Here is a 13,083-nt window from a genome sequence, read left to right on the forward strand (position 1 = left end):
GAATCATTGTCAGATTTGCATGAAACAAAGCTCATTTTATAAATAAATCTACAAAGCATTTGAAATGACCATAAAAGAAATTTCGATTTTTCTCGCCGATTTCGTGCATGTCTTCCCTTCATTATAGCCTGAAATATGGTACATCGTTTACAAAAGCATGAGAAATTCCTTCGGGAAAACAGCTGAGATAATACTGTCACGTAGAAGAAGATGTACACTACAGGCCATTAAAACTGCTACACTAAGAAGAAATGCTGATGATAAATAATTATTCATTGGACAAATATATCATACTAGAACTGACATGTGATTACATTCTCACGGAATTTGGATGCATAGATCCTGAGAAATCAGTACCTAGAACATGCACCTCTGGCCGTAATATCGGCCTTGATACGCCTGGGCATTAGGTCAAACAGAGCTTGGGTGGCATGTACAGGTACAGCTGCCCATGCAGCTTCAACACGATACCACACTCCATCAAGAGTAGTGACTGGCGTATTGTGACGAGCCAGTTGCTCGGCCCCCATTGACCAGATGTTTTCAGTTGGTGAGCGATCTGGAGAATGTGCTGGCCTGGGCCACAGTCGAAAATTTTCTGCGTCGAGAATGGCCAGTGCAGGACCTGCAACATGCGGTCGTGCGTTATCCTGCTGAAATGTGGGGTTTCGCAGGGATCGAATGAAGGGTAGAGCCGCCGGTCATAACACATCTGAATTGTAACGTCCACTGTTCAAAGTGCCGTCAATGCGAACAAGAGGTGACCGAGACGTGTAACCAATGGCACCCCATACCATCACGCCAGTATGGCGATGACGAATACACGCTTCAAACGTGCGTTCACCGCGATGTCGATGGAGGCGACCATCATGATGCTGTAAACAGAACCTGGATTCATCCCAAAAAATGACGTTTTGCCATTCGTGCACCCAGGTTCGTCGTTGAGTACTCCATCGCAAGTGCTCCAGTCTGTGATGCAGCGTCAAGGGTAACGGCAGCAACGTTCTCCGAGCTGATAGTCCATGCTGCTGCAAATGTCGTCGAACTTTTCGTGCAGATGGTGTTGTGTTGCAAACTTCCACATCTGTTGACAGGGATCGAGACGTGGCTGCACGATCCGTTACAGCCATGCGGATAAGATGTCTGTCATTTCGACTGCTAGTGATACGAGGCCGTTGGGATCCAGCACGGCGTTCCGTATTACCCTCCTGATCGCACCGATTCCATATTCTGCTAACCGTCATTGGATCTCGACCAACGCGAGCAGCAATGTCGCGATACGATGAACCACAATCGCGATAGGCTACAATGCGACGTTTATCAAAGTCGGAAACGTGATGGTACACATTTCTCCCCGTTACACGAGGTATCACAACAACGTTTCACCAGGCAACGCATGTCAACTTTTGTGTATGAGAAATCGGTTGGAAACTTGTAGGTGTCGCCACCGGTGCCAACCTTGTGTGAGTCCTCTGAAAAGCTAATCATTTGCATATCAAAGCATCTTCTTCCTGTAGGTTAAATTTCGCGTCTGTAGCAAGTCATCTTCGTGATGTAGCAATTTTAATGGCCAGTTGATTAATTAGATGAATGACGCACACTACCTTCACTTAACGATGGTTTATTCAGCACCTGCACATCCAAGAGCGCGGAGCAAACTGCCTCCGGCCAGAACATATACATTATACACACAGCTACAGAACATTCTACTACAATTATTCTTGACATTTGTTGATACTTCTAGAATGTACTCGAACCGAATATAGAGGTTAAAACTGTACAATCCAGGTTAGTTTTGAACTCACGACCCTCCATGCAACAGTTTAGGATCATAAGTACTACACCACAGAGCCACTCAGCTTCTGCTGCGGCAATATTAACCTGTACAATATACGAAAATATTGTTGGTATCAATTGCTTCTGTTAAAAAAGTGATGTTAGAGGAGGGTGTCCCTTTACAAACAGCTACAGTATAGTACAGATATATTCACTGAGACGAACAGAAATGTCTCTTTCAATCAGATGCTAAAATTACATTGAAGTCACCGCGAATCATGGTGGTCCTCTGGCCATTACATAAGGCGGTACATCGTTCTTAGATGGTCGTGTGGTCCCCACGTGCTGCATTGTATGTTCATCAACGTGCTCGCGTGTTAGCCACAAGATTAGTACGGAGTTCTTCTCATGGGGCGCACAGTCTCTCAACCAGCGCTTTTCACAACTGTTGGATGGTCGCTGATGTGTGCGGACGTGACGCCATATGTCTCACCAAGGTTATTTATCACTGACTACTGCAACCCACATTCTTCTGAATCTGCTTTGTCTATTCATCTCTACGGTGTTTACCCTCCACACATCCCTCCAGTACTAAACTAGTGATCCCTTGGTGGCTCAGAACGGGTCTTACCTAGCGATCGCTTCTTCTAGTCAAGTGGAGCCACAAATTCCTCTTCTCCCCAATTCTATTTGGTACCTCTTCGTTAGTCACATAATCTACCCATCTAATCTTCAGCATTCTTCTGTATTACCACACTGCAAAAAATTCTATTCTCTTCTTGTGTAAACAATTTATCGTCGGTGTTTCATTTCCATTCATGGCTATACTCCTTACAAATACTTTCAGAAAAGACTTCCTGACATTTGAGTGTATACTCGATGCTAACAGATTTCTCTTCTTCAGGAACGCTTTCCTTGCCATTGCCAGTCCACATTTTATATTTTATATCCTTTCTACTTCGATCATCATCAGTTATTTCGCTTTCCAAATAGCAAAATTTATGTACTACTTTAAATGTGTCATTTCCTGATCCAATTCCCTCTGCATCACCTGCTTTCCTTGATACTGCTAGTCTGCATTTTATATCCTCTCTACTTCGACCATCATCAGTTATTTTGCTCCCCAAATAACAAAACTCATCTACTACTTTAAGCGTTTCATATCCTAAACTAATTCTCTCAGCATCACCCGATGTAATTCGAGTACATTCCATTATCCTCATTTTGCTTTTGTTAATGTTCATTTTATATGAACTTCTTTATATCCAAACCACCTCCACTAGGACCTTGCTTAGTACAACGGTGCGGGTCTCCCGCATCGTCCCCTACGCTCCTGGGAGTATGGGACATCATCATCATCATCATTTTATATCCTCCTTTCAAGACATTGTCCATTCCGTTCAACTGCTCTTCCAGGTCCTTTGCTGTCTCTGACAGAATTACAATGTCCTTAGTGAATCTCAAAGTTTTTATTTCTTCTTCATGGATTCTAATTCCTACTCCAAATTTTTCTTTTATTTCCTTTACTTTCTACTCAATGTACAGACTGAATAACATTGGAAATGGGCTGTGGCCCTGTCTTACTTAGTGGTCAATATACACTCCTGGAAATTGAAATAAGAACACAGTGATATGAAGGCTTTCACGACCGGATGACATATCTTCCGGTAAACCTTCCGGGATGTAAGGTCGTGGTCCATGAAACTCTTCAGCTCCTAACGTTTCGTCCAGAGCTGCGCTGGACATCTTCAGAGGGGTGTTTCTCCTCCGGTGAGTCTTGCCGACTGACGGGTCGGACGTCTGAGAGCGACTTATGTATCGTAGAAAGTGGGCGTGACCAGAGTTACACGTGATATGCAGAGATAACCTTTGTCAGAGATAAAACTTAACTATCGATCGTAATCTCGTCACGGATTAAACTGTCTAGCAATTCTGTAGTGCTACTGTCCAAATATCACTAAGTTTCATGGTCTCTTCTTTCCGATTAAGATTATCCCTGTGTTTATATATTTCAATTGCTTCTCTACAAAGCCGTGGGTAATAGTTCGTCGTCGTAGATAAAATTTTTATTTCGGAAAACTTCACTTGATAATTTCCTGGCTGAAAAGCGTGTTCTGCTACAACCGATTTATCTGTTTTTCCTAATCGGCAAAGACTTCTGTGATCTTTTAACCGTGTATTTACGCTTCTTTTTGTTGTTCCAACGTAAACTTTACCACATGTACACGGAATTTTATATACGCCACTGACTGATAGAGGAGTGCGTTTATCTTTTACAGACCGAAGAACATGACAGATTTTCTTCGTTGGTCTAAAAACAGGTCTAATATCATGTTTACTTAAAATCTTTCCAATCTGATCCGTTACTTTCTTTATAAAAGGGAGAGAGACTGTATTCTTCCATCGTTTTTCGGACTTGTCCTTAAGCTTTTTGTTGTTTGGGTGCAGAATTCTGCTTACTTCTTTCTTTGAGTATCCATTTTTCTCAAAAGCGCGCTTCAGATGTTTTAATTCGTCGTCTAGATACTCCGGCGTGCAAATCCGTCTGGCTCTGTCAACGAGACTTGTAATCACACCTCTGTTTTGTTTTGGATGGTGGTTAGAGTTTTTATGTAAGTATCTGTCTGTGTGCGTTATTTTTCTAAAAATCTGTTGTTTCAAGCTTCCATCCGTCTGTCTCATAACTAAAACATCCAAAAACGGTATTTTGTTATCATTTTCTCTCTCCATGGTAAACTGGATTCTTGGATTTATATTATTAAGGTAATCAAAAAATTCGCCTAAGGCTTCTCTACCATGTGGCCAGACCACAAATGTATCGTCTACATACCGATACCAGCGAGATGGTTTCTTATCTGCTTTTTCCAAGGCTGACTGTTCGAATTTCTCCATGTAGAAATTAGCTACTGCAGGACCCAATGGGTTACCCATTGCTACGCCATTAAGTTGTTCGTAAGACTCATTATTCCACTGGAAATGACTGGAAGTAAGACAGTGTCTGAAAAGAGCAGTCAGATCTTCTTTAAAAATATCCGTTATAAAATCCATAACTTCATTAACTGGAATCATAGTAAATAAAGATACTACATCGAAACTTACTAAAATATCTTCAGGAGTCAGAATTAAACCTTCAGTTTTCTCTATAAAATGACGTGAGTCCTTTATATATGAGTCCGTTTTTCCAAAATATGGTCGTAAGTGAGTTGTTAGATATCTTGCTATTTCGTACGTAGGAGAATTGATAGTACTAACAGTCGGTCTCAGAGGTAGGTCCTTCTTATGTACCTTGGGTAGGCCATAGAGTCTAGGACACATAGCTTCAGTCTTCAATAAAGCTCTTTTTTCTTCTTTTTGAATAGAAGTGGCCGATTTTATCAAATTATTTGTTTTCCGTAGTACGCTGGCTGTAGGATCTTTCTTAAGTTTTTTGTATTGCCCTGCCGTTAAAAGATTCAAAATTTTGCTTTGATAATCTTCTGTATTTAAAACGACCGTAGCATTCCCTTTATCAGCAGGAACAATCACTATGTCTTCATCTGCATTTAAATCTCTCAGAGCCTTTCTTTTGCCACTGGTTAAATTACTTTCCAGAGGTTTACTGCGGCATAATACTCTAATGGTTTCGATCCGGATTGCATTTGCAGTTTCTTTGGGGAGAGTACGTATACCTGCTTCTACTTTTGCAATAATATCCTCAACAGGAACTTTCGGAGGTGTAATAGAGTAGTTTCCTCCTTTTGCAAGAACTGAAATTTCGTCTTGAGATAAAACTCTGTCTGACTTATTAATAACAGTTTCGGACATCACTATATTATTTGTAGATTCTGCATAAGTTTGTAACTTTTCGAACTTCTTCTTATGCCTTCTAGTAGTCGTTTCCATCACGGTTTCCATAGATTGAAATGTAAGGCAATCTATTTTATTCCATAGGTCTCTCTGTATCTTACTAGCAAGGAATAAATGTAACTGCAGTAACTTACGGTCAACAGAATCCATCTCTCATCTTGTATAATGTATCCTCTCTCGAAGTAGTGCTGCTTCTGTATAATCAAATATCCGATGAACACGGGCTGTCTGGAACATCCTCTTCAACTTTAGAAAATTCGGTATGGAAGACGAATCCCTACAACGCAACAAGAAAGTTAAAGTACAAATTAAATGCGCTCTCTTCTTACGTAAAATTTCCAGGCGTCTAACTGATTTTGAGAATTGCTCCCCGTAGAGTCTTCTGATCATAGTATGAAGGCTTTCACGACCGGATGACATATCTTCCGGTAAACCTTCCGGGATGTAAGGTCGTGGTCCATGAAACTCTTCAGCTCCTAACGTTTCGTCCAGAGCTGCGCTGGACATCTTCAGAGGGGTGTTTCTCCTCCTGTGAGTCTTGCCGACTGACGGGTCGGACGTCTGAGAGTGACTTATGTATCGTAGAAAGTGGGCGTGACCAGAGTTACACGTGATATGCAGAGATAACCTCTGTCAGAGATAAAACTTAACTATCGATCGTAATCTCGTCACGGATTAAACTGTCTAGCAATTCTGTAGTGCTACTGTCCAAATATCACTAAGTTTCATGGTCTCTTCTTTCCGATTAAAATTATCCCTGTGTTTATATATTTCAATTGCGTCTCTACAAAGCCGTGGGTAATAGTTCGTCGTCGTAGATAAAATTTTTGTTTCGGAAAACTTCACTTGATGATTTCCTGGCTGATAAGCGAGTTCTGCTACAGCCGATTTATCTGTTTTTCCTAATCGGCAAAGACTTCTGTGTTCTTTTAACCGTGTATTTACGCTTCTTTTTGTTGTTCCAACGTAAACTTTACCACATGTACACGGAATTTTATATACGCCACTGGAGGCGGGCTGCACGATGTTGGGGCGTGAGCGGAAGACGGCCTAACGGTGTGCGGGACCGTAGCCCAGCTTCATGGAGACGGTTGCGAATGGTCCTCGCCGATACCCCAGGAGCAACAGTGTCCCTAATTTGCTGGGAAGTGGCGGTGCGGTCCCCTACGGCACTGCGTAGGATCCTACGGTCTTGGCATGCATCCGAGCGTCGCTGCGGTCCGGTCCCAGGTCGACGGGCACGTGCACCTTCCGCCGACCACTGGCGACAACATCGATGTACTGTGGAGACCTCACGCCCCACGTGTTGAGCAATTCGGCGGTACGTCCACCCGGCCTCCCGCATGCCCACTATACGCCCTCGCTCAAAGTCCGTCAACGGCACATACGGTTCACGTCCACGCTGTCGCGGCATGCTACTAGTGTTAAAGACTGCGATGGAGCTCCGTATGCCACGGCAAACTGGCTGACACTGACGGCGGCGGTGCACAAATGCTGCGCAGCTAGCGCCATTCGACGGCCAACACCGCGGTTCCTGGTGTGTCCGCTGTGCCGTGCGTGTGATCATTGCTTGTACAGCCCTCTTGCAGTGTCCGGAGCAAGTATGTCTCTCCTAAAGGAAATGCGTGTTACGGACCAAGATCTGATGGTTAGTTTCGACGTCAAATCCCTATTCACGAATGTCCCAGTGTCAGATACTGTGAACATCCTAGAAGAACGCGTGGCACCTGATATATGTGAGCTTGTGCGCCACTGTCTGACGACCACCTATTTCAAGTGGAGAGGTCAATTTTATGAACAAACTGACGGTGTAGCTATGGGCTCACCCCTATCGCCTATCGCAGCAGAAATTTTCATGTAGGCATTTGAGGAAACAGCCCTCCAGTCCGCACCATTACGCCCAAATTGTTGGCTTCGCTATGTCGATGATACTTTCGTCATCTGGCCCCACGAAGAAGAGGAGTTACAGAACTTCCACAAGCACCTTAACCAACAGCATAGGAAAATTCAGTTTACAATAGAAACAGAGAAGAATGGGGTGCTGCCTTTTCTCGACGTGGAAATTTATCGAAAACCTGATGGTAAACTTGGCCACAAAGTGTACAGGAAACCAACCAATACGGACAGGTACCTTCACGCCTAATCCCACCATCACCCCACGCAGAAGAAGTCCGCCCTGCACACGCTAACGAAGAGAGCGTACAGGATAAGCGACGAAGAACATCTGAAGACAGAACTTGAACGCCTCAGGTCCAGCTTCGGAACTAATGGCTATGGGAAGCAGATGATAGACAGCACCATGTCGACAAGGGAGAAGACTAATAGGGAAGAGGAGAAGGAGGCACAGAGCATTGCTGTGTTACCATATGTACAAGGGGTTACCGAACGTATTGGCAAAATTCTACGAAAAGCCGACATCAAACCAATTTTCCGAAGCAGAAACAAAATATCAGACATGCTCGGTTCTACCAAGGATGCAGTCGACAAACTACACACAGCTGGCGTGTATGAAATTGGTTGTGCGTGTGGATTAGTCTACATAGGTGAGACGGGACGTCCGATTAGCACAAGGCTCTCGGAACATGAAAGATATATCCGCCTGAAACAACACACTAAGTCAGCTGTGGCGGAACACCGAGACGAGTGCGGGAAACCAATATTTTTTCAAGAAGCCCCCGTCCTGGCGAAACAGCCTCTCACTTTCAAAAGAAAGATTAGAGAGGCGATAGAAATAGCCAAAAGACCCGCCAACATGAATAGAGAGGACGGGTACAAGCTTCCGGGGTCTTGGCTGCCTGCAATAGCAGGGCTACGGAGCGGCGGCAGAGCCGTGGCGGCCCATGCAGACACGCGGAGAGCCGCAGTAGTGGTCGCGAGCACACAAAGCAATGGCACGCCGCAGGCGGCTTCTGGACAGCATGGAAACAGTGTGACGTCACAGCCATCACCTGTTCGCTATTCGTCCGTCTCCTCCAATGGGGTGGATTAATATAAAGACCAATAGAAAACAGCTATTTCAGCCAATGACAGATAATAAAGGAAACACCAATAAAGCATACCTTTCACCCCTCCTCCTCCTCCCTTTACAGCCAATCAAGTAACGACACGGTTTTCTCGTGCAGCTATTTAAGGAATCAAGTGTGTTCATTTAGCAGTTAACGTAAGGCCCTGATGAAGGCTAGCTGCAACGCTGGCCGAAACGTTGGCGCATTTTAAATTATGACGATGCGGTCTGATACCCTGAAGAATTTTATTGAAGAAGACAACGGCCGCGGAAGCCTACGCTTACAAGTATGGTGGGTCTGACACACCGGTGTCAATGTGTTCTTTTTTCCATTTCCAGGAGTGTATTAAACAATAATTTGTAACCAGTTGGCCGTGTTATGAATAACAGCAACGTTTAAAATTGTAACCTAGCCAACTATTTGCTTTCAACTCTTCCGGCTGTTTCTCTGTACCAGCCAGACGGGTAGGGTGGGAAAAGCTGTGAAATTAAGGCACATAAGGAGGCCTATTGAGAGCCTCCGTAAGGAAGGTTCATGTTTATGGACAGCAGGAAGAAGCGTGGTAATAATGGTATAGTAGAGAAGCAGCTACGTATTGATGAACCGCAAATGAGACATCAGGTTCACTTGCTCAGCCACGCTAGGAAATAAATTGGGCTAGGGAATGACCCGTGCGGAGCCACCAGCCCCATTTGCACACAAAGACGTCGCCGCGACAATGGAGCGCTGCTAATTGGTGGGCTGTATTGGACCGTCTAGAGGGTCGTACCGGCGCTCCTCCATCACGACAGCTGCCACCAACTGGTGTTCCACTGGCCAGCAGTACTGCAAGTTTTCGTGCGGTTGGTCAACGGGTGCCAATTCGCCGGATACTGGATTTCAGAGCGAAACGAAGGCTGTAACGGTTCACCTATGACAGTGGTTAGTACGTTTATTTCACTCGTGGAATTTAGAGACAGAAGAAGGTATGCAAAATACGGCTGAGCAGTCGGGCAAAGTCGAAAGCGTGGGAATTTATCCAGTGCTAGTACACTACCAAAATGTTTTACTACAGAATTGTTTAATAACGCCATGCACTACACTGAACCGGCCACCGTGGCCGAGCAGTTCTTGGCGCTTCAGTCCGGAACCACGCGGCTGCTACGGTCACAGGTTCGAATCCTGCCTATGGCATGGATGTGTGTGATGTCCTTAGCTTAGTTAGGTTTAAGTAGTTCTAAGTCTAGGGGACTGAAGACCTCAGATGTTAAGTCCCATAGTGCTTAGAGCCATTTGAACCACTATATGCAAGCGCTGGATGGGATATAATATCCGGCCTTGAGTGCGTGTGTAGCCACAGCAGGGTGAAATACACCGGCGGCACTGCATCTGAACAAGAAAAAATATTTAAATGTAAATAATATGGAAGGAGACGGGAACGGGTCATAGGCCCAATCGTTCAACGAAAGAAGAGGAGCAAGTACTTGCATAATATACTCGATCGTTATCTTTTGTGTGAGCTTCGAGGCTGGTTCTTGACGCCTTAGCAACAGATAAGACGTGTTGGTAACACATCTGAGCCAGCACGGCGTTCTTTGTCGTCTGGGCCAGTAGCCCTCTTCGTCCTGATGAGTAATCAGGATGTGGATGCTAGTCGTTGCGAGTCCCAATATTAGGCTGGTAATAGAGATTCGCTTTTCACCCTTACTATTAATCTGTACGTCGAAGAAGCAGTGATAGAAATGCAAGAAACGTTCTGGAGTAGAATTATAATTCAAGGTGGAAAGGTATCAATGATGGATTCACAGATGGCATTGTTATACTGAGTGAAAGCGAAGAAGAATTACAGGATCTGGTGAATGGTGTGAACAGTCCAATGAATACACACTACATATTGGGAGTAAATCGAAGAAAGACAAAAGTAATCAGATGTAGCAGAAATCATAACATGAGAAACTTAACATCAGGATTGATGGTCACCAAGTGGATGAAGTTAGGGAATTGTGCTAGCTTGGTAGGTAAATAACCAATAACGGATGGAGCAAGGACATCAGAAGCAGACCAGCACTGGCAAAAAAGGGCATTCCTGGTCCAGAGAAGTCTAGGCCTTGACTTGAGGAAGAAATTTCTGAGAATGTACGTTTGGAGCACAGCTACGTATGGTAGTGAAACTATGGGAAAACTGGAACAGAAGAGAACAGAAGTATTTGAGAAATAATACTACAGACGATTGATTAAAATTAGGTAGACTCATAACATAAGGAATGAGGAAGTTCGGTGCATAATCGAAGAAGAGAGGAATACGTGTAAAACACTGACAATGGGAAGGGGCCGGATGACACGACATCTGTTAAGACATCAGGTTGAGACTTCCAAGATAGTAGAGAGAGCTGTAGAGGACAAAACCTTAGAGGAAGACAGAGATTGGAATAGATCCAGAAAATAATAGAGGCCGCATCAGACCTGTTGGAAGGCTGATGACAAAAAAAGCGGTGGTGAACTGCAAGACGAGGCTAACCGTACTTAGCGAAAAACTGCACTGCACAGTGGTATTAATTGTACCAGAGGGCCGACATAGCCACGCCAGGATAATTATCTTGTTATGGGCAGCGTGACTAATTGTCAAGACTTAGTGAAACAAATGCACCTCAGAGCAATGTAAGTGGTGTGAATTTTTCAGTCGGAGGCACTTTATTTCACTCGAATCTGGCAGCACTTCCATGACGTCAGGATACTGTGACAGAACGAGCAGAAGCGATGGGTTCTAGACCGGACTATGAGGCTATCAAACACAGTATTGAAAAGACTTTATCGATTCCAAAACTTTTAAATTTCAAAAGAATATTTCTAAATACGTGACACTGGAATACTCTTTTTCAAATTCTGAAGGTGGCAGGGGTAAAATGCAGGGAGCGAAAGGCTATTTACAATTTGTACAGAAACCAGATGGCAGTTATAAGAGTCGCCAACTACCGGTGCACTAGCGGCGTGTCTAAAACGCACTCCTATTTGGACTGGAGCTACAACACAGCGGGCTTTGAAACACAAGAGGGAAAGTAAACGCTGTACGTACCAGCCAACAGACGGTATAATTAACAAATCAAAGAAAAGTAATATGGCATTAAATACTGCGGAAATTACGAGTGGTAGTTATTTCTTACGACACAATTAAGTCGCTCGTTATACAACTCATATTTTTCAAGAACTAATTACCAAACTTTAATTCCTAAGAATCTCTTAATAGAACAGGAGTAGTGACGTGAGTTCAATGGTCACAAACTGGAAGGCTAAATGAAGAAATTTACTAGTAAAATACTATCGAGGCATAATGCTACGAATGATGTTTTTCTAGAAGTGTGCAGAAAAAGAAAGAACACTTATACCGCTACATAATAGACAACCCATGAACTTCTGTAACCGTACTCTAAAATAAAATACCCACTCCCAATTCGTACAGATTAAGTGCAACGCATATATTTTTTTCCATTTAAGTACTTTCCGGTTACATTACCTACGAAAAGGTTGCGTAGAATACACATGAAATACAATGTTCGTAAATAAACTATTATTCAGCTTACTTGGCGTATCTGGGAGCATAGTTTGGACCTTAATACAATTTCGTTAATTTAACTGAACGTAGTGCTAACGACAGATCATATGGTTACCGAGACAGATTGTGACTGTATGTGATCTTCACGAGACATGTAACGAGAATTTCAAAGTCTCACATGTAGAATAGATTTTATGTAGTCCCAAGAAACGGTAGTGATACATAGTGAAGCCACTTACGTCGATTCGATGGGGCCAGAGGATGAGATTATTAACTAGCTAACACCTGTTTCCATTGGCAAGGCAACAGCACACCCAATTCGAACCCCTCTCTGCAGTAGATATTTGCTAGGCTTACCTTTCGCTGGGATCGGGGAAACATCTCCGCTGAAGAAACAACAACAACCAGGCAGCAGAAGATATTACCACAGAGAACGGCATAAGACACAACGCCGTAGCCACGGTCTGCTCGCTCCGAACACTTTCCATAACTGCGGTGAGGCGAGTAACTGATTGGGTGAAATAACGTCACAGGTGCGCCCTGTCCTATACGATCGCTGCTTCTGCGAGTACCTACATATACTGTAGAACATTGCGTTGCGTAAGATCACATCGCTAAAAGACGAAGAATATCACACTCGTCTAAAAGAAGCTGTATATTAACACTGCAATCCGGCTGGAAACCGAAATATTTACTGCTTTCTACTTCAGCTTATTTATCATCATTGTACATTTTCAGATATTTTTATGTACTTATGAGTTTAGTTGGGGAAAGTGGAGGGGGGTTAACTATGTTTAACCACTATCTGTTGTAAACTTGCGGCTATGTAGTTTTTTCCATCAATGGCACTGACAAAAACAGCCACGGTGTTCTCCAACTATCACGGATTAAATAGCTGCAGGTCTTCATGTTAGAAAATCCCAGTAA

This window comes from Schistocerca serialis, chromosome 10 (assembly GCF_023864345.2).
Source record: "Schistocerca serialis cubense isolate TAMUIC-IGC-003099 chromosome 10, iqSchSeri2.2, whole genome shotgun sequence".
Lineage (NCBI taxonomy): Eukaryota > Metazoa > Arthropoda > Insecta > Orthoptera > Acrididae > Schistocerca > Schistocerca serialis.